The 23,234-nt window shown below is 47.2% G+C and overlaps 1 protein-coding gene across 1 annotated transcript in view; it reads left to right on the plus strand.

The window, feature by feature from the left end:
- The first annotated feature begins 11,027 nt into the window (after positions 1-11,027).
- The window catches only part of TJP2 (tight junction protein 2), a 124,507-nt gene continuing 112,300 nt past the window's right edge, over positions 11,028-23,234 (plus strand). The window contains exon 1 of the mRNA XM_029054709.2: positions 11,028-11,290. The gene's annotated coding sequence lies outside the window, so the exon portion shown is untranslated. The remainder of the gene's footprint in view (positions 11,291-23,234) is intronic.

Genomic DNA, 23,234 nt, shown 5'->3' on the forward strand with positions numbered 1-23,234 from the left:
ACTGTCCAGTCGTTCAGTCGGTGACATAGAGAGGTGGTGGTGTTTCTTGAGGGATATAGAATTTGCGAGATTGCAATGTTTCTAGTATGCAGCCCATAGGCATATCTTAGCAGGATACTGGGGATGGAAAGCTGTGCACCTGTAGTTTTAGCGGGGTATTCCAGGGTGCGTATCGAAATAGCCAACATCCTTTGGATGACTGGTCCTATTGGCCCGAGGGTGGCATTGTACTTTTCCTCAGGGTGGGTGAGTCTGAGTATCAGTCGTGAATCAAGACCTGTCACATGTTGGCTCACCAGTTTAGTTTGGGGATGGTATTTGTAAAGCGCTTACTGTGTGACAAGCAACCTGGGTTAGAGCAGGGGTGGAGCCATTCCTCATGCTGGGCAGGGTAGAAGTAATCTGCCTGCCTATTCTGCTGCCTCTGTTTCTGACTCTCTCAGAGATCACTCACTGAGTAGTAGAGGAGAAGAGCCGACAGGGTGGTGAAGAAGATTGGATGTGCTCTTAAACCCCTAATTTATCTTTCACCTCCCCACCCGATACCCCCCCCACACCCCAACTACCAGTTAAGCACTTCTTTGTCACCTAAGACATTTGGTACTCTCCTTTCCCTCTCTCTTTAAGCACTTATGCACATATATTTATTCTTTATTTCTTCCCCCTACCCGTACGTTATTTTAGTGTCTGTCTTCCCCACTAGACTGTAATTCTACAGTCTACTCATTCTACTGAACTCTCTCAAACAATTAGTACAGTGCTCTGGTTTCAGCAGGCACTCAATAAGAAGCATTGGCCTAGTGGATAGAGTATGGACCTGGGAGTCAGAAGGATCTGGGTTCTAATCCCAGATCCACCACTTGTCTGCTGTGTGACCTTGGGCAAGTCACTTCACTTCTCTGGGCCTCAGTCACCTCATCTGTAAAATGGGGACTGAGTCTCATGTGGGACAGAGACTGTGTCCAACCTGATTAACCTATATCTACCCCAGTGCTTAGTACAGTGCCTGGCACAAGGTGAGTGCTTAACTAATGCCATTAAAAAAATTACAAAATCTTATCGATTAATTGACCAATTCTTTTGATTCCTGGCCATTTAAAATAGCCAGTGACCAACAGATAAAAGCAGGATTCTTCCTTCTCTCTCCCTTCCTCAAGTAATCCATTGCCCTCCAGACAATGCAGTTTATGGAATCTACTTGAACCTCACTGGTAGCAGATCCCCCTCTCAGGATGGCATCTGGAGAGTTTCCACCACTCTACCAGTCTTGGCTTACGGGAGGGAGAGTCAAGCAGAGGCATATCCATTCCATTCCTAGCTTGAGCAGTGCCTAGTGAGTGGAAGGCAATCACCTACAAGTCAAAACTCACCGGTGCTGGGCAGCAGCAGCAGCACGGGAGAGTCAAGGGCGGAGACTTGAGTTCACTGTGAAGAAGAATGCAGTGATAAACTACTTACCTATTTTGACCACGAAAACTCTATGGATACACTATCAGAATGATTGCAGATGGAGGTGGGGCTTTCTTGGAGAGATGTGTCCATGGAGTCACTATGGGTTGGAGATGACTTGACAGCATAAGACAAGACAAGATAGCAGATCGCTGAGTGCCTTGTGGGAGGGCATGGAAGAGCCTCTGGAATTTTGGGGGCATTAGTCTTGATTTAGTCTAGCTATCTTTTCCACACATTAGGAGATCAATGTACTCAAGGATATTATCCAGGAAGCAGTCTCTATAGTGAGAGAAGTAGGAGGCTGGTTGGTACCTGTGGTGTCTTTAGGGGTAGTCTGAAAGGATCCTGTTACCTACAATCCTAGGGGGGTTTTTAGTTTAGCATCTATAGTCATAGCACACAACTAGGCTTTTGGGGACTCTTCAGCTTAAAGAGGACTGTTTGCTGCTTGACAAGTCCACCCCCGAGGCAGATTTGCTCTACTGTGTGGTTACATCTGAACCTCCTGCCCTAGGTGAGGCTCTCAGCTCTGCTCCCTTTTACCTTCCAGATTGGCAAATCAATGATGGACACTAGGTAAGCATGTGTTTTCATTTTCGGCTCACCAGGAGTGTTTACAGAAGAGAAGGAGGACATCAAAGGTGATTATTCTCTGGGAGTTTCTAGCTCAAATTTAGTTCCTTAGTCAATCGACACACTTAATAAGCTCCTTATGGGCAGGGAATGTGGAACAGGTCTTCTACCTCCGTTGTACTCTCCCAAGTGTTTATTACAATGCTCTGCATACACAGTAAGCACTCAATAAATACAAATTATTGATTTGTAAACTCATCTTTGTCCAGGGGAATACTCAATCACCTTTCCCCCTACCTCACCTCGCTACTCTCCTACTACAACCCAGCCCGCACACTTCATTCCTCTAATGCTAACCTTCTCACTGTTCCTCGATCTCATCCATCTTGCTGCCTACACCTCGCCCACGTCCTGCCTCTGGCCTCGAATGCCCTCCTTCCTCAAATCAGACAATCATTCTCCCTGCCTTCAAAGCTTTATTGAAGGCACATCTCCTCTAAGAGGCCGTCCCTGACTTAAGCCTTCCTTTCCTCTTCTCCCACTCCCTTCTGCGTCGCCCTGACTTGCTCCCTTTATTCATCCCCTCTCCCAGCCCAACAGCACTTATGTACATATCTGTAATTTATTTGTTTATATTAATGTCTGTCTCCCCCTCTAGACTGTAAGATCGTTCTGGGCAGGGAATGTGTCTGTTGATTGTTATGTTGTACTCTCCCAAGTGCTTAGAACAGGGCTCTGCACACGGTAAATGCTCAATAAATACGATTGAATGAATGAATGAAAATTCCAAAGCTCCCAGTACCTGCTTAGTTACACAGGTAAAATGAGCCCAGGGGCAATGTAACAGCAACTCAGTCACAAGCTTCTAATCTAAGTAATAATTATCATTGCTATTATTTTATTTCCCAATATTTTAGTGCCCCCTTTGTGCTAGTATTTTGTGAGTAGTGTGTTTACTTCCTTCTTGCTTCCTCTAATATCCTCTCCCTTAAAATTCTGAGACAATTACAGTCCCGAGGCACCCATTCTCTGGTTTCTTGTATGCTTATTATATTCAGTATTCATTAGAAGCTGAACTGAAACTCCAGGGCAATCTTGGGCCACTGTTGTAAACTGATCTTACCAAGCTTTAGTAGGTGAGTTGTGCAAATTGCATCTACGTGCTTTTTGCAGGGCAAAGTCCAAAAAAAGTAAGCGAGGTTTGTAACTGGATACTTGTAAGCAGTCAGAATAATCGGGCAGGTTTTCTTAGCAATAAGTGGCAAAGTTTGGGTTTAAAAATAAACCCTAAAAGTGAAAGTCTGAAAATAATGCTCAATCCAAATTGTTGCTTATGTAAATAAATTTTAAGAAATAGACCCTCCCCCTTCCTCCCACCCACACAGACACACACACAAGACTAGATGACTTTAGGGTGTGGTGTAGGTGAGTGTAGCAGGTAAGGGACCTTTAACCCAGTGCTCCAGAAAGAGCAGTTGCAATCTCAGGCTCCTCCCTTTGCCTTCCTCCCCTCTTATTGGTGGAAAAGGAACTATTAACACTGGGAACCCTGACTCATTTAAATCAAATGTAAACTTTTCAATGATTTACATCCTGGTGGGGTTGGGAGGGGCCAAAACCTCCTTCCTTCTATGTCCCCCCTTCCATCTCTCTCTCCCTGCTCCTCCTCTTCCCATAATTCTACTATGGCTTACCATTAAATTGGAACAGCTATCACAAACTTGGCCACAGAAACTTTGAAGGAACATGGAGGCACCAGATTCTCCCATCCAAATGTGCAGGTTTCATTTCCTTAAATGGTGGTACAGCCAGAATAATGGACCGAGACTGTGGCCAAGATGGGGTGTGCTCCCTTGATCCACAGAGCTGCAATCTATCCAATCACAACCCCCACTAAAGGCCAGCGTCTGTCTCCCTTCTTTCCGTCTCCCCCCGACTTCCGTTCCACTGACCCTAGGGAGGCTGCACATCCTTTACTTTTATTGGTAATCACTCAATCATTTTGATTGAGCACCTACTGTGGTCAGAGCACTATCCTAAGCACTTGGGAGAGCACAATAGAGTTGGCAGACAAGATCCCAGCCCACAAGGAGCTTACAATCTAGTGGGTAGAGAGAACTTAATTCCCCATCACAGTAGTTGTCCTATTTCAGAGTGTGATTTCTGACATCCAAGTGCGTGGGTGAATGTAGCCGAACAAAACCCACAGCAGCTCCCTGTCCCTTGGGAGGCTGCTGAATGAAGCTTTGTCTTTCAGGAGGGACCAGGGGGTAGCACCTCGTGCTCCTCCAGTGGGAGTGGAAGTGCTAGGAGCCAAGAACTCCAAGTTCTTGCCCCCATTTCTTCCAGTGACGCCTCCATGGGCTTCAGATGTCTGCAAGCAGATTTTTAAATGTCTTGTTTTTAAAACTGTAATTATTGAAACTGAATTCTGCTGATTGCATTAAAACACAGAAAAAACAAGTACAGGATGTATGTACCAATGGATGAAAAGGGCAGTGGGTGAGAAAAGTGCACAATGCCAATTAATAAATTGTATTTTAGAATGTATTCCTTTTCCAAGAATCTAAGCAAAATAGAAATCTTGTTTCTTTCATAATTTATATCACTTTGCAAACACAAGAGGCAACAGAACAAATTTTTATATATAAAATACTACCAAGGACATGCCATTCCCACATTTGCACTTTACAGCAAAGCTGCCTTCATAGTAGAAGATCATTTCATAGACTAGACATCATCTCCCACTCCCTTCTCCGTCACCGACTTGCTCCCTTTGCTCCCCCCACAGCACTTATATACATATCTGAAATTTTATTTGTTTGTATTGATGTCTGTCTCTCCCCCCAGCACCCCCCTTCGAGACTGTAAGGTCATGGAGGCAGGGAATGTCACAGTTTATTGGTGTATTGTACTTTCCCAAGTACTTAGTACAGTGCTTTGCATACAGTGAGTGCTCAATAAATATGATTGAATGAATGAAGAAAACAAGTCAGCTGAACTTAAACTCTGCAGGACTATTCATATTAAACCGTAGTCCAGAGACAATGATGACGGTGGAACCTCTAAGGAACTATTAAATAACCAGACTTACTCCAATTTTTCATTTGAATGTGCGTAGGAACTCTTCACCTTGTACTCTCCCAAGCCCTTAATACAGTGCTCTGCACACAATAATTGATTGATTGATTTGACCTTTAGAACTGTCCGAGGATAGGGACCCTGCCACATGCCCCTGCCCAGCAGCGGCAGAAATGCTCAAACCCAGGTGGCAACAGAGGGAGGGTGGGTGAGGGTGAAGAGCAGCAGCTAGTTAACAATAGGAATGTAGGGTTGGGTGACAGCGATAGTGAGGTCAGGACTAAGCAGTGGTGGAGGTATGTTGTCATGCACACATACCCCGCCGCCCCCTCCGGTTTTCTGCCTTTTCCCCTGCTTCTTAACCTCCTCCCCTCTCATTTTACCCCTCATCCCCTTTAGCACTCCTTTTCCCTCTCTCACTCTTTCTTTCTCCCCCTCTGGCTCCACCTCCTCCAGTGATCCCCTCCCCCCACTTTATGCAAACGTCCTAACAGTGATGCTGTCTGGGAGTCTGGGCATTGAAGCTACGCTCACCTCAGCAGTTTGGCTGAATAAGACATGACAAGAGAATGGACTACAGGTGGATACCCTAACGTCTACTGCATGTGGAGCTGAAACTGGGAATCCAAAAATAAGGAGGGCAAGGGATTTATTTTTAGGGTACAGTAAAAGAAAGCCTTAGACAATACTGCATCCCAGCTGAAAACAGGGCGATAGCTGAGGCATACAGATCGACCAACCTGGTGCACTGAAATCCAGAAAGGCATGGCTCTCTTGGAGAAGTTTTGAGGCTTTCTTTTGCTGTACCCTAAAAATATTTCAATTAGTCAATAAATCGATTCTATTTATTAAGCACTTATTGTGTGCCGAACCCTGTACTAAGCGCTTGGGAGAGTACACTACAAAAGAGTTAGTGGGCACATTCCCTGCCCACAGTGAGCTCACAGTTTAGAGGGGGGGACAGACAAATAAATAAATTGCAGATATGTATGTAAGTGCTGTGGGGGTGGGAGGGGAGATGAATATTCATTCATTCAATCATATTTATTGAGCACTTACTGTGTGCAGAGCACTGTACTAAGTGCTTGGAATGTACAGTTTGGCAACGGATAGAGACAATCCCTGCCCAACAACGGGCTCAGTCTAAAAGGGGGAGATGAACACCAAAACAAAACAACTAGTCAGGCATCAATATCATCAAAACAGACAAATAGAATAATAGATATATTCACATCATTAATAAAATAGAGTAATAAATAATATATACAAATATACACAAGTGCTGTGGGGAGGGGAAGGGGGTAGAGCAGAGGGAGGGAGTGGGGGGAATGAAGAGGGGAGGAGGGGCAGAGGGAAAGGGAGGGTTCAGTCTGGGAAGGCCTTCTGGAGGAAGTGAGCTCTCAGTAGGGCTTTGAAGGGGGAAGAGAGTTTGGCGGATGTGAGGAGGGAGGGCATTCCAGGTCAGTGGTAGGATGTGGGCAAGAGGTCGACGGCAGGACAGGCGGGAGCGAGGCACAGTGAGGAGGTTAGCGGCAGAGGAGCGGAGTGTATGGGGTGGGCTGTAGAAGGAGAGAAGGGAGATGAGGTAGGAGGGGACAAGGTGGTGGAGAGCTTTGAAGCCAAGAGTGAGGAGTTTTTGCTTCATGCCAAGGTTGATAGGCAACCACTGGAGGTTTTTGAGGAGGGGAGTGACATGCCCAGAGCGTTTCTGTAGAAAGATGATCCGGGCAGAGGAATGAAGTATAGACTGAAGCAGGGAGAGACAGGAGGATGGGAGATCAGAGAGGAGGCTGATGCAATAATCCAGTTGGGATATTATGAGAGAATAAAGGGAGCAAGTCAGGGTGAAGCAGAAGGGAGTGGGAAAGGAGGAAATGAAGGCTTAAGTGAGGAAGGCCTCTTGAAGGAGGTGCGCCTTCAATAAGGTTTTGAAGGTGGAGAGCATAATTGTCAGATATGAAGAGGGAGGACGTTCTAGGCCAGAGGCAGGACATGGGTGAGAGGTCAGCGGCAAGATAGATGAGATTGAGGTACAGGGAGTAAGTTGGCATTAGAAGAGCAAAATGTGCAGGCTGGGTTGTAGAAAGAAAGCAGCGAGGTGAGGTAGGCGGGGGCAAGATGAATTAGTGCTTTAAAGCAGTAAGGAGTTTCTCTTTGATGCGAAGGTGCATGGACAACCAGTGGAGGTTCTTGAGGAGTGGGGAAACATGGCCTGGACATTTTTGTAGAAATATGTTCTGGGCAGCAGAGTGAAGGATGGATTGGAGTGTGGGGAGACTGGCCTCCTTACTTCCATAGTCTCAATTTCAGCTTTCCATAGTGCAGATGTTAGGGTCCATTCCCTTAACAGGTCCCATTCACCAAAACCGTCGAGGTGAGCATAGCTTCGATGCTTAATAAGTTCTGAAAACAACAAAAGGGACAGCACTGCCAAAGACAGGCTTTGTGATGTTGCACAGTATGGTTGGAATTTTAGATACCACATTTGCCTTTTCAGCTACTCTCAAATGCAGCTGTAGGTGAATTTCACCATCATTCATTCATTCAATCGTATTTATTGAGCATTTACTGTGTGCAGAGCACTGTACTAAGGGCTTGGACTGTACAATTCGGCAACAGATAGAGACAATCCCTGCCCAACAACGGGTTCACAAACTAAGAGGGTGAGATAGCAAAACAAAACAAGTTTTGCCATCAGTGGCATCTTCTTCCAGAACAAAGGACAAAAATATATTGGGTAATTTAGAAGGTAAAAATCAGTGTTTTAAAGGCTCCTTGGTTGGATGGAAAGGTTGTAAATACCTGATAACTCTTCCTTATGATAAATCAATTGTCTCCATCACTAACCCACTTTAGGCCACCTTTTGGGTGAGACTTCCAAAAACATGTTATTCCCCTATCCCCTATAGCCACCTTAGCCCTTGTGTGCATATCAATTTGTTCATTTTTTGCCTGTGTGCATATATTATACTTGTCCATCTGCTCCATTAGGTTGTAAGCTCCTGGAGAGCAGTGACCGTGTCTTTTACGACTTTAAGGCATTCAATCAGCTCTCCCGGCTTACTTATCCTTGCTCCTCTCGAATTATACCCCAGCACACACTTCACTGATCCCAAGTCAACCATGCCAACCTACTCACTGGGCTTTGTTCTCATTTTTCTTGCTGCTGACCTCTTGCTCAGGTCCTCCCTTCTACCTCTAACTCCTGCCCCTTTCACATCTGGCAAACCATTGCTCTCCCCATCTTCAAAGCCATTCTGAAATATGATCACCATGAGACCTTCCCTGATTAATCCCTCTATCTGACCACAACCTCTTCACCTGCCTTCTCTCCCACACAACACCTGCTCCTCTCAACTCTGTTCTGTTCCCTCACAGAAACCTGTGATCTTTTGACCCCCTCCAATTCCAAAGTGATCATGCCCTAACTGGTTTTCGAAACCTAGAATGCCTTCTCTTGACACCCTCAAAGTGACCCGCTCAACACGGCCTTATCCACTGAAGTCAACTCCCTTGCTCCCCTGTCTCTCCACCAATCTCGTACCACTAACCTACAGCAGTGGATCACCTCAACAGTATGCTTCCTCCGCTCCTGTGCACAAGCTGTGGAACGTCAAAGGCAGAAATCCAACAATCCAGTGACCTTTCCTTCATCCTTACTTACTTTAACTCTGTACCTGGCAACATTATTTCTCCATCCTAATTGACTCACATGTCCACTGCCCACACTGGCTGTTTCATTTAACTCCCCCCTGAAACCCCATCCTCCCCCCCATTTCTTGCCCCTAATGACCTGCCACATATTTTATTGAGAAAATTGAAACCATCAGGCTTGATTTCCCTCAAATCTCCCCTGCTCCTCTCCAGTCACTCCCTCTACCCCTACCCCCACCCCCAACTCTCCCATCTTTCCTAGCAGTATCTCAAGAGGCGATCTCTTACCTCCTTTCAAAATCAACCCCCTCCACCTGCATCTCTGACCTCATTCCTTCACACCTTATCGAAACACTTGTGCCCCCTTCCTTCCCTGACTGCCAAGTTCCAACCATTCACTTTCCAATGGCTTCTCCACTGTTTTCAAACATGCTCTTGTCTCCCCTAGCCTAAAAAATCCCTCCTGTGATCCTGATCCCCCTGGCTCCCTCCAGTTATTGCCCCATCCCCTCCTAACATTCCTCTTCAAACTCCTTGAGCAAGTTTTCTACCTCCTGCCTCCACTTCCTCTCCGATTCTTTTCTTGACCCCCTCTAATCTTTTCTCTGATTTCCTATTGCAACCCAGGCCACAAGTTTCACTCCTCCAACTCCAACCTACTCACTGTACCTCGATCTTATCTGTCAAATCCCCACCAAACGCTTGCTAACAACTTCCCTCTGGCCTGGAACTCCCTCCTCTTCCATATATGACAGACCACTGCTCTCCCCACGTTCAAAATCTTATTAAAATCACAACTCCGAGAGGCCTTCCTCTACTAAGCCCTCATTTCCCCTACTCCCTCTCTCTTCTGCATGGTGGATCTGTACTCTTTGAGCACTTAATAATCACCCCACCTCAGCCCTTATGTACATATCCGTAACTTATTCTAATGCCTGTCTCCCCCTCTGAACCATTCAGCTCATTGTGGACAGGGAACTGTGTCTACCAACTCTGTTGTATTGTACTCTCCCAAGTACCTAATACAGTGCTCTCCATTCGGTAAGTCCTCAGTAAATACCATTGCTTGATTCCTCTCATTATCCCACCACTTCGGCGCTTCCGTATCTCTTAAGCACTTGGTTACTCGCTCCAACCTCCCCATAGCCAGTGGATGCTCCAGAAATACGGCTGAAGTTTGCTTTCGTTCATCTGGTTCCCAAGATTTATTTGTAATGGTTGTCTTCCTTAAAAAAAAGGGGGGGACATGTACTTATAAAACGCAGTGGGAGAGGGCAGGGAAGGGACACCTGGGCGCTAGAGGAGGCACTTTCAGGCAAAAGAGCTTCTGGCGTCGAGGGTTCAATAGATAGGCCGAAGTGAGTAAACTGGGGGAGGGGAGAGGTGCCGTGCAGAGAGCGCTGCCAGCGCACACCTATTGTGTACGCTCGAACCGGTATTTCCTGTGGCGCTGCATTGGCCGGGCAATCCCGGAGGGACGGGGGAGGGGGGGAGAGGAAAAGTTTAAGTTACGGGCAGAGTTTCCATCGAGACAAAAGCAAGCAAAAGACTCAAAACACCCGCACAGCCCAAACCGAAATAACGCCCCCCCCCCAATCCACCCACTCCCCGCTTAACCTAGTTGAGGATCCACTCTGCCAGCCTCCTGCTAAAAACTGCCGAGGGACAATCATAACCTTTCCCTTCTCTCCTCCCCTTTCCCCCACGCCCTTGGAAGTTGGTCAGAAAGGAAACTGGGCTTTAAAAAAAAAAAGAGGAAAAGTACGAAACCCTCAGGCGCTTTGGTGCGATTTGCAAAACGGAGAGAGATTTGGGACCGCGGGGAAGGGCGAAGGCAGAGTCGGCCGGGTTGGGGACGGAGGCGGCAGAATTGCTGGGGGGGGGGGGGGGGCTCTCGGCCTTTTGCCCCGCCACTTCGCCCCGCTCCGCAGAGCAGCAGCGATCGGGATTGCACCGTCGTAGCAACCTCTCCTCTTCCCCGGATCAAGGAGGCTGCGAATCTTGCGCTCCTGGGGAAGCGAGAAACCCAGAAACAGGTGCCCGGGCTGTGCCGTCTCCCCGTTTCTTCTTTCCTTCCACTCCTTTCCTCCCTCTTTCCCTCCTCTCCTCTGGACTATCCGGAGGGTGGGCCCGACCCCACCTGCACGCTGCAGTCCGAGAGAAGTCCCCAGGAGAGCCCGAGCTCCTGAGTGGTAGTGGGGGTTTTGGTTGTTGGGCTTTTTTTTCCGCCCTCCTCCCTCCCAAACCTCCCAACAGGAAATAGCCTGAGTCACAATAATACAGAAAGACACACACACACACACACACAAAAGCGCGCTCGCGAGCAACGGCGGCAGCTCTCTCACGCCCATTCCCGGGTCCACCCCTGCTCGTTGGCTCCGGAAATCTCGTCGATCCCAGCGGGACGAGGGTGGCAGCGAGAAGCCCAAGGCGATCGGGCCGGGCGCGGGCGGCTCCTGGCTTCAGCCTCTCTGCACTGGCCCCTCTCTAGGTCCGTCCTCCTCCCCGCTGCCGCGACCACCGGCTCCAGGCAAGTATCGATCGCCCCCTCCTCGGGTTCCAGCTTCTTTCTCCCAACGGGGAGAAGCCAAGCCCGTGTCCTTCCGTGTCGGCTCTAGCCTACAGGTTCCCCTCCTCCCCCCGTCCCCGAGCGGGCCCCAAAGGGGCTGGCTGGAATCTTTCCTCGTACCTTCGGGGCGCGTTGTAGTAAGGATTCGGGACTGCGCGTCTGCCGAGTCGCTACTTTTAGAGTCGAGAGGCGGGAGTGGTGGTGGTGGGGCGGGGGATGGGGGTGGGGGTGGGATGCGGCTGCGTGGCTCTTGGGCAATGGTGATGCTGCTCCACCTGGATTCCGCCTTTTGAAATCCGGGAGAACACTACTGTACTCTCTCTGGGGTGTTCAGTTAGGTTTACATTTGGGCCCCCGGAGGGATTGGGGCGGGGGGGGTTCCCAGCTGGAGCCGCCGATTTTTGCCCCTTCGGCTGGAACTGGTTCCATCGCAGGCTCGAACGAGTCTGAGCACGCATCCCTGCACTCCGTCGCCAAGGCGCCCCGGGTGCTGGTAGCGACCCCCCCCCCCTCCTTAAACACAGAAGGAGTCGGGGTTGAAACTGTTTCCCTTTGAGATATGATCTCTTTGACGGGCGAGCCTTTACGTTTCTGTTGCCCAGCAAATGTTTTCAGGATTAGGGCGAGGGCAAGGGATGTGTCATTGCCTTTTGCAGGCTCAGACATGAGGGGCGACTTGGTTTTCCAGGAGCTGGAGAGGGTAAGTCGTATACAAAGTCACTTGCCCTCTCATCCTGGACTAGGGACGGTGTGAGGCCTTCACTTGTTTTGCTAGTAGGAGGAAGATGGTTAGATGGTTAGAGAGCTGATTGGATGTGTATCTTTGTGATGAAACCAGACTTTGGTGAAAGATCTCAGAATGGCCTCCTTTAAGCGCCCACTGCTTGAGGGATGTTAGTAATTGAGTGCCTTCGGGATCCAGTGCCATGCTGTGTCCGACCTGATGATCCTGTAGCTTCCTCAGTGTTTGGCACATATGTAGCACCTAACAAAGACAACTATTATTGTTGTTGTTATTGTTGTTATTCACGCGATTCACTAAGTGCTTGGGAAAGGACAGCACAAACAAGTAATGCTTTCCTCACCCACAAGGACTTTCGCTCTAACCGGAGAGACAGAAGAATATTTACAACCGGAGTAATCAAAATAAATAGTGAATGAACAATTAAATAAATATGCACAAGTGCCGAAGATGAGTAGAAATAAATATGAGTGCTGGAAATGGCTGGTGCATTTTTACAGTTTGGGGTGTAGGGGATTAAACAGGGAAGGCCTGTTGGAGTTGGGATTTTAGGAGGACTTTGGATATGGGGAGAGCTGTGGTCTGATGGATTTGGGGAGAGAGGGAATTCCAGGCCAGGGAAACAGTGTGAACGAGTTCACGGAGATGGAAGAGAATGAGATACAGTTAGAAGGTTGGCTTGGGAGGAGCAAAGAGAATGAACTGGGGAGTGGCTGGAGAAAGAACAGAAATGTAAAATGGGGAGAGTTTCTGGAGAACTTTGAAGATGGGTCTTGAAGATGTTTTTCTTCATGTGGAGGGAAATGAGAAGTCATTGTACAGTCTGAGGGGTGAAGAGCTGTGTGCTGAGCTATGCTTCTAGTATGGAGAAGGGAGAGATTGGAGGAAGGGAGACTTGCCAGGAAGCTGATTAAAAATACTCTAGAGTGTTTTGAATCCTGAGCAAGGCACTTTGTGGATCTCTTGCTTTAACAGGTTTAGTTGCTGTAGAAGTAGCTGCAGTTTTGTTTGGGTTGCTTACTTACTTATCAGTACTGTTACTAATCCCAACATTTCAAATCGAACCACCTTTAGCATTTATGTATTGATAGTCATCCTCAGCACTTATGTATATATCCAATTGTACATTCATTGATGATTTATTCTGATTTTTTATTTAGCATTTAATCCTGCCATAATTTCCCTGTGTATTTTATTCTTGTTCCCACTATTCATAAATGATTTTTGTCTCCCACTTTTTATTGTAAGCTCCCGGTGGTGTGCTGCTTCTGTTCTCTCCCAAACACTCAATTAAAGTGCTTTGCACTCAGTAGGCGCTCATTAAATACTACTGATTGATTTGTTCTACAGGCAGGCCTATAATCCTAGGATTCCAAATCCTTTTACAAACATGAGTTAATTTTAATCCGAAAATAGCCCCGGTTTCGAGATGGAAAGACTGAGATAAAGTGATTACTTGTGGTAAATTACTTTAGAATGAAGGTTTCTATTAAATGCAAGTGGCCATTCAGGGTGTCTTTCTTGCTAATCCTATATTTAGCTCCAAATGTTGTTTACCAAAACAGGGATACAACAGTATAATTTCAAGGTAAAGCGAATATCTCAATGCCTGTGTCCTAGGATAACAGGCACCTGATCAAGAATTTGAAAAATAGATTCTGTAGTTTAGGCAAGGTAGCATGGGGAAGCAGCATGGGCCTGGGAGTCAAAAGGACCTAAACTCTAATCCCAGCTCTGCCACTTGTCTGCTGTGTGACCTCGGACAAGTCACTTCACTTTTCTGTGCCTCAGTTCCCTCTTCTGTAGAATAGGGATTGAAACCGTGAGCCTCATATGGGGCAATGGACTGTGTCAGTCTACTTCGTTTGTATCTATCCTAGCGCTTCGAACAGTGCTTGATCACAAATACCATCATCATCATTATTATTAGCATGTCAGAAAACCTCCACTGACTTATCCATGCTTCCCACTCCCCCCTTTCCACCCCCCCCAAATCCCCTCTTCAGCCCGGGGATATTTGCATTAGCTCTGACAGCTAAGGGTAGGTCAAATTAAATGAATAAAGCAGTATATGAGTAAACCTGCAGTACTTACTTTCTGCATCAAAAGCTATGGGACCAAGTGCCTTTGAACAAGGTGGACAGTTAACACATATATGTTGATTGTTGATAGTTTTGGAGTCACTGAAAGGCTGCTCCGTGTGCCATCTCAGTGAAACTCAGAGGGCCTGAGGAAATCATTAAAACACACTTGTGTGCACTGATGCTTTTTGCCTCTTCCAGAATGTTAAATATATCAAATGTTAGACTTCTAATACCCATAGTTGTAAAACTTGATTCTGTTTTAGAAGTACTTGATAGAAGTCAAATTTGTAGAATTATTGTGACCTTTTAGACCTTCTTCAAATGCTGTATAATCTGTAAACTATTTTTTTTTTAAAAAGTGTCATTTAGCATCCAAGCGTCAGTTTGGATACAAAAACTGTTGTTCAGAGTAGAGCCTTGCGCAGGACTAGGGCCAGGGTCCAGGTCAGCCCTCAGGTTGGGCTCAGGTCAGTCAGTGTGAGGTGGCCTTCATGCCCCTTCAGTTCTTATCGGTCTCCTCAGATCTAAAGAGACCAAGATTCCCTGACAAACAGTCATTCTAGCACTGCCATGTATCTGCAATATTACCCACAGACAGAGGTCCCCTTGTGGGTTTCTTCCTGTACAGTTCCATCTCCCCAGAAGTGAAGCCTGAATTTGGCTGGATTTCTGAGGTTTGACTTGGACCGAGTTGGACTGGGCTAGCTCGAGGCCTAGACCCCTCAGCTTCTCGGGACTCTTGTTCAAAGAAGAGAAATGGTTCAGAAATAGTGGCCGATCTCAATAAATAATAGTTGCAAATTGAGAAATCCCCCAAATTCCTTCCAGATTACTTTAACTCACCCTGAAAACATGTCTGGATTTTGATGCTATCAGCATAGTGGTGCCCTTAGGAATTTCCAAATTATTTTTAATAGAAAGACTCCCTTGAAAGGAAGATACTCAAATGAAAATAAATAGTTTTGAGTGCTGTTTCTTCAGAAGACTCACTAAAAGCAATACCTGGTATTTCTTTCTTGGTCTGAAATACTATTTCCATTTGTTCTAATCCTCTTTGACTTTTCGTGACGATTATGGTACTGTAATTCAGTGTGCCTTTTTAAGAGATTGGCTAACTGAGATTCTTTCAAACATCCCACATACCATATGGATAATTTATTGGTTTGTGGAGATTTATGAATAGTTTTAATTATTTGTTAAAAATACATCCAGGGAAACAGAAGAGCAAGGAATCATTTTTATTCCATTCAAGATAAAAGCAAAGAAAGGGTATTTTTTTATTTTCTAAAATGGACACCAAAAATCAGGATTATGGATTATGGTTTACTGGGTTTAGTCACTCTGACATGCCCATTTTTTATCTAATAATTTTAGGATCTCCAATGGATTGCCAATAGACTGTCTCATAATTCTTGGGTAAAATAAACATGTAAGCCTTTCAAGAGAAGGAACTGTAACTCTTCCGTTATATGTTTTCCAAACACTTAGTGCAATACTCTGTATAGCTAGTTCAGTATTCTGCATTAAAAGCATTGACAAATGCTGTTGATGCATGGATGGTAATTGAGAATGTTTATATTTTAGCGGCATGAATTAAATGCATAACTAAATCGAAGGAATTGACCTCAAATAGCCACCTGATTCAGATATTTTTAAAATGGTATTTGTTGAGCACTTACTATGTGTCAAGCACTGTTCTGAACACTAGATACAAGTTGATCACATTGGACATAATCCCTGTCCCACATGGGGCTCACAGTCCAAGTAGGAGGAAGAACAGGTATTGAATTCCTATTTTACAGATGAGGAAGCTGAAGCACAGAGAACTGAAGTGACTTGCCCGAGGTCACGCAGCAGGCAATTGGCGGAACCAGGATTAGAACCCAGGTCTTCTGACTCCAGTCCCGAACTCTTTCCACTAGGTCACGCTGCTTCTCTATTTGTATTGCTTACTTCAAATGAATGTTACTGCTTCCTTGATCCACTCTCTGCCTTTCTCACAGTACAAACTATGTACTTCAGTCCAATCCTTCAATCTCTCATCTGGTCCCTTTAACCACTGAAATGTCCTTGGTAGGGGGGAAAAGCCAGCTGATGGGAAAAGATGTTTTGTTGTTTGTCTCCCCGCTTCTAGACTGTGAGCCCATTGTTGGGTAGGGGTTGTCTCTATCTGTTGCCGAATTGTACTTTCCGAACACTTAGTACAGTGCTCTGCACACAGTAAGCGCTCAATAAATACGATTAAGTGAGTCCACTTTCAGTCAACTGAAAAAGATGCCTAACCACTTAATTGAGATATTGTAAAGTGCTTGAGGGCAAGAAGCATGTCTATTATATCTATTGTATCACCCTATCCACCTAGTACAGTGCTCTGCACAGAGATGACACTCAAAAATGTTACTGATCGTGCTGCAGCCATTTGATTCCAGTACTGCTTCTTTTCCTCAGCTCTCCTAATATGACTGGCAGGATCAGCAGTGTCACTAAGTGTGGGACCCTTAGGTCAGGTCTAAACTGGATGGGAACTTGAAGCCAAAGTAATATTGGGCCAGAGTTGCCCAGATCATTTACAAGTGCAGACTTGCCTTAACATTCCATGCTTTAGACAGATGGGGTGTCCGAAAAACAAGGTATCTGGGTCTGTTAACTACTGATCTATTATTGTGCCTATTACAAGTAGTTGTATTGTTCCTAACTGAAACTTTCAGGAGAAAGTTCCGTGTTAGCCATGATTCCTTAATGGCAAGCCTGATACTCTGACTAATGCTCTCATGTTTGGTCTCTGAAGAGGTAAATATCACTAGTCTCATCAGTGAGCTCATCCCAGGAACTCTGCCATCAGCTCTTTGCCCTGTTTAACAAACCTCACCCACTAGATTGTAAACTCCTTGAGGGCAGAGATCCTGCCTACCAACTCTACTGTATTGTGCTCTCCCTAGGGCATAGTACTAATAATAATGGTACTTGTTAAGTGCTTACAATGTGTCAAGCACTGTTCTATTCGCTAGGGTAGACACAAGGTTATCAGGTTGGACACAAGACCATATCCCACCTGGGGCTCACAGTCCGCTAAATAGGAGGTATTAGGATTTAATCCCCATTTTACAGATCAGGAAACTGCGGCCCAGAGAAATTAAGTGATTTACTCAAGGTCACATGGCAGACCAGTGGAGGAGACGGGATTAAACCCAGGTCCTGTGATTCATTCATTCATTCATTCATTCATTCAATCGTATTTATTGAGCGCTTACTTTGTGCAGAGCACTGTACTAAGCACTTGGAACGTACAATTCGGCAACAGATAGAAACAATCCCTGCCCCCAAATGGGCTTACAGTCTAAAAGGGGGAGACAGCCAACAAAACAAATAATGTTGGTATTTGTTAAGCGCTTACTATGTGCCGAGCACTGTTCTAAGCGCTGGGGTAGACACAGGGGAAGCAGGTTGTCCCACGTGGGGCTCCCAGGCTTAATCCTCATTTTACACATGAGGTCACTGAGGCACCGAGAAGTTAAGTGACTTGCCCACAGTCACACAGCTGACAAGCGGCGGAGCCGGGATTCGAACCCATGAAGCAAGTAGTCGCCCAGGCCCATTCTCCTTTCACTAGGCCACACTACTTTTTTATGGTATTTGTTAAGTGCGTACTGTGCCAGGCACTATACTAAGCCTCGGTGTAGATACAAGCTAATCAGGTTGGAGACGGTCCCTGTCCCACATGGTGCTCACAGTCTTAATCCTCATTGTATAGATGAGGTAACTGAGGCACGGAGAAGCTAAGTGACTAGCCCAGGGTCACACAGCAGACATGTAGCAGAGCCAGGATAAGAACCCAGGTCCTTCTGACTTCTAGGCCTGTGCTCTATCCACTAGGCCACGCTGCTTCCCTAGTGATTGATTGATTGATCATCTTCAAGACATGCTGGTTTGAATGGTGGCTGATCAGTCCCCAGAATCCAGGTAGGCTGATGTCCGAGGAAGAGGTGGGGGAGGAACAGGGCTGCTGGCAGCTTCAGGTAACAGCTGTCAATTGTGCATAGAAGCAAGCTTAAGGAAGCTAGACCACTGCTTTGTCTTCATGAGCCCAGTTTAATGTTCTCAATGTTTTGTGGCCAAATTGCCACAGAAAATGCTGGTTAGAAACCCCTTAAAAACAGGATTCTGAAATATTGTGGTGGATAAACAACTGGTGGTCTCCACCTAGGTTTGGTTTTTTTTTTCTGAATTGTCCTGTGGTTGCTCAGATAACCACTGGGACCTAAGGGGGGAAAAAACCCTTCAGTATATCATTTGTATCCCACTGTTCTATTTCATTTACCATCAGAGATATTTTCTGTCTAGAGAGCCACTTGAAGGGGTATTGGAAACATAAATTTAATGAACCAGTAAATTGTTTCATATTTACTTGCAAGGCTCGCTCCACTCATTTGTCCTAGAACTATGATGAAATATTTCATTTGGTGAAGACCAGGAAATTTCCCATGCTAGAGAAAATAGTCATACTGTAAAGTTAATTTTTCTCCTTCTATCATTAGTTGGCTCAGCTATCTACATTTAGTAATCTGATTGACTGGTTATGCTTCCGTCTCCTAGTGCAACTTCAACTCTAACAATCTGTAGACATTTGTGTGTTTTAAAAATAAATGTTTAGTCCATGGCCCACATATCTCTGTTTCAAAGGATCCTGTGAAAAATAAATCTAATGTTATCCTTTCTGTTCATTTCAGAAGGTCAAATTAAACATCCCTAGATTTGGGAAGGAAAAAAAAATTATTCAGAAGTAAGAGTACTTCTCTTGAGTGACAAGAAACAGGAGATGTGGGTTTCAGTCCCAGGCAAGACTGGGCACACAAGCATTCCAGGTAGTCATTAAGGCATGGGGAAGGAGAGTGAGGAAGAGTTTATTTTTAGACTGCTCTGGGAAGCAGGAGACCTAGGTTATAGTTCCGGTTCTGAGGGCGAAGACCGCACATGCACTTTGCGAATAATAGTACAAGTATTGGGAAGCAGTGTGGCCTTATAGAAGGAGCACGGGACTGGGAGTCAGAGAACCTGAGTTCTAATTCTGCCACCATCTGCTGTGCAACCTTGGGCAAGTCACTTGACTTCTTTGTGCCTCAGTTATCTCATCTGTAAAATGAGGATTCAGTACCCGTTCTCCCACCCACTTAGACTATGAGCCCCTTTTGGGACGGGGACTGCATCCGACCTGACACCTAGGATGGTTTTTGACACACAGTAAGTGCTCAACAAATACCGTAATTATCATCATCCTCCAGTAGTATTGAGGATGATGACAGCATTTATATATAGCACCTTGTAGCATTTATTTAGCACCATGTGGTTCAGTGCACTGTACTAATCAATCAATGGTATTTATTGAGCACTTATTCTGTACAGAGAACAGGACTAGGTGCTTGACAGAGTATAATGCAGTAGAGTTGGTAGACATGGTCCCTGCCTACAAGGAACTTACAGTCTAGTGGGAGAGACAGGTGTTAAAATAAATTACGTATAGGGGAAGTGGCAGATGCTTGGAAAGTACAGAATGTACATGTCTTTAAATTATTATAAATTATTCATATTAATGTCTGTCTCCTCCTCTAGACTGTAAGCTCATTATTGGCTAATTTCTCTTATATTGTACTCTTCCAAGCACTTCAGAACAGTGCTCCGTACATAGTGAGTGCTCAATAATACCATTGATTGATTCGATTGATAGCACTGTGGCATGTTCCCTGCCCACAGGTAGTTTACACTCTAATGGGGTAGGCAGACATAAAAACGTTTACAGGAGTTGCCAGAATCAATAAATGACTTTACAATGTAATGAACATCCATACAGAGTGCTGAGGATAGGTATAAATGAGTTTATAAGAGCTAGAGTTGGCTGATAGGCTTATATCATCATCATTATTATTGTGGTATTTGTTAAGCACTTACTGTGTGTCAAGCACATTTCTAGGCACTGGGGTAGATACAAAGTTTATCAGATTGGACGGAGTCCGTGTCCCAGATGGGGAGGGAGAACAGGTATCGAATCCCCATTTTACAGATGAGGAAACTGAGTCACAGAGAAGGTGTCACTTGCCCGTGGTCACACAGCAAGCAGTTGGCTGCTCGGGCCCGGGGACATTGTGCTCCCCAACCGCTCCCCCACTCCGCCCGAGGCGGCCATTTTGGGAAGCCCCCACTCTGCCTGAGGCGGCCATTTTGGGAAGGCCTCACTCCCTCTTCCCTCTTGAGGTGATTCATCTCTCCCGCCCCCGCCCCGGGCGACGACGTCCTTGTTCTCACCATGTTACCTTACCTTAGCCGCCGCCTACGGCCGCCACCCACCCCGGACAACCTCAGGGCCCCCCCGCCGCCACAGGGTTATTTGGTCATGAGCTCTGGGACTCTCTCGGCCCCTGGCCGCTTGACTTTGAGTCTGATCGGGTAGGGTCGGCTCGTCCCCCGACCCTGGTCATCGCCTGCTTATTAACACTATTGTAGTGTGCCTTACTGTAGCATGTTGCTATATTTGCGATCTCGCTTTTTATTGTTTATTGTCGTCAGACTTTGAATTTGATCAGGTCGCCCCTTAATCGAGTCTACCCCCGACCCTGATCATCACCCCTTTTATTAACACGACTATATTGTATCATACTGTATCATGTTGCTATATTAGCACTACTGTATTGTATCATATTGTATCATGTTGCTATATTACCGATTTCGTTTATTACTGTTTATTGTTGTCAGTGCTGCCACCCACCTCTCTGGCCTCGCCATGTCCCTCCTCCCCCCCTCCCCCCTCCCGTCCCTTCCTATCCTCCCCTTCCCCTTCCCCTCTCTCGCTCAGCTCTTTCCCGCTCTCTCCTCTGTCTCCTCCCCCCCTCCTCTCTCCTGCCCTAGAACCCCACTTTACCAGCGCTACCCCTCTTCCCCCTCCCCCTACTCTTCCCCCCACCAAACCCCCTCTTCACCCCTCCCCCCTTCTCTCTTCTCCACCCATGCCCCATCCCAGTCCTCTTGTCCCACCGCCACCACTCATCCCCCTCTCCCCGTCCAGGGCCCCGCCACCTCCTTCCCATCCAAACCCTCCTCTCCCCCCGCCCTTCCCCCCCTCCTCCCCTTGCACCCACAGCTACTTTCAAGTGTGGCCTCTGGAACCCCCGCTCTGTTACAGGCAAGCTACCTTTCATCCATGACCTTTTCCTCTCCCGCTCTCTCCTCCTCCTCGCCCTTTCGGAAACGTGGCTCTCTCCCGAAGACACGGTCTCCGCCGCCGCTCTCTCCAGCGGAGGCCTCTCCTTCTCCCACTCCCCCAGACTCACCGGTAAGGGAGGAGGCGTCGGCTTCCTCCTCTCGCCCCGTTGCCGCTTCCGCACTATCCCTCCTCCCCCCTCCCTCTCCTTCCCCTCCTTCGAAGCCCATATCATTCGCCTTTACCACCCACTCCAGTTACTTGTCGCCGTCATCTACCGCCCTCCCGGTCCCACCTCCGACTTCTTCAACCACCTTGACCCCTTTCTCACCTTCCTTCTCTCCTTCTCTCTGCCCACTCTGATCCTTGGAGACTTCAACATCCATACGGATGTACCCGACGACTCCTCTGCCGCCCGCCTGCTATCCCTCCTCGACTCTGCCGACCTCCTCCTCCACCATACCGCGCCCACTCACCGACTCGGTCACACCCTCGATCTCGTCATCTCCTACCGCTGCACTATCTCCTCCCTCACCAACTCTGAAATCCCTCTCTCTGACCATAACCTTCTCACCTGCCTCATCTCTCACACTCCCTCCCCCTGCAAATCTTCGCTACTGCCCCAGAGACCTCCGCTCTCTCGATCCCATCCGTCTTTCCAATAGCATCTCTCCTCACCTTGCCGCCCTGTCCTCTCTTCCCACTCTCGACGATCGGGTCTCCGCTCTCAACTCCACCCTCTCTACTCATCTCGACTCTCTCGCCCCCCTTTCCCTCCGCCGCTCTCGCTCCACTAACCCACAGCCCTGGATCACCTCCTCCGTCCGCCTCCTACGCTCCTATGCTCGAGCTGCTGAGCGCTGCTGGCGAAAGTCCAAGCACCAAGCCGACCTCACACACTTCAAATTTATTCTTTCCTGCCTTAACTCTGCCCTCTCCTCCGCCAGGCAAAACTTCTTCTCCTCCCTCATCGACACCCATGCCCGTCACCCCCGCCGATTGTTCCGGACCTTTAACTCTCTCCTTAGGCCCCCGTTCCTCCCCCTCCCCCATCTCTTACCCCCAATGATCTGGCCACCTATTTCCTCACGAAAATCAACACGATCAGGTCTGAGCTCCCCAAAGTCACCCCTCCGCCTCTCCCCTCCCCCCCACCGACCCCCTCCCCTACTTTCCCATCCTTCCCTGCAGTATCCTCAGAGGAGATCTCCTCCCTCCTCGCAAGTGCCACCCCCTCCACCTGCGCCTCGGACCCCATTCCCTCTCACCTTCTTAAAACTATCGCCCCTGCCCTCCTCCCTTCCTTAACTTCTATTTTTAACCACTCAATCTCCAAGGGCTCCTTCCCCTCTGCCTTCAAACATGCCCACGTCTCCCCCATCCTAAAAAAACCCGCTCTTGACCCCACTTCCCCCTCCAGTTATCGTCCTATCTCCCTACTACCCTTCCTTTCCAAAATCCTAGAACGAGCCGTCTACAATCGATGCCTAGAATTCCTTAACTCCCATTCTCTCCTAGACCCCTTCCAATCTGGCTTCCGTCCCCTCCACTCTACCGAGACTGTTCTCTCTAAGGTCACCCATGACCTCCTTCTTGCCAAATCCAATGGCTCCTACTCCATTCTGATCCTCCTTGACCTCTCTGCTGCCTTTGACACTGTCGACCATCCCCTCCTCCTCCATACCTTATCTCACCTTGGCTTCACGGACTCTGTCCTCTCCTGGTTCTCCTCTTACCTCTCTGGCCGATCATTCTCGGTCTCCTTCGCTGGAGCCTCCTCCCCCTCCCATCCTTTAACTGTTGGAGTTCCTCAAGGGTCAGTTCTTGGCCCTCTTCTGTTCTCCATTTACACTCACTCCCTCGGTGAACTCATCCGCTCTCACGGCTTTG

The sequence above is a fragment of the Ornithorhynchus anatinus genome, chromosome X5 (genome assembly GCF_004115215.2).
Source record: "Ornithorhynchus anatinus isolate Pmale09 chromosome X5, mOrnAna1.pri.v4, whole genome shotgun sequence".
Classification (NCBI taxonomy): Eukaryota; Metazoa; Chordata; class Mammalia; order Monotremata; family Ornithorhynchidae; genus Ornithorhynchus; species Ornithorhynchus anatinus.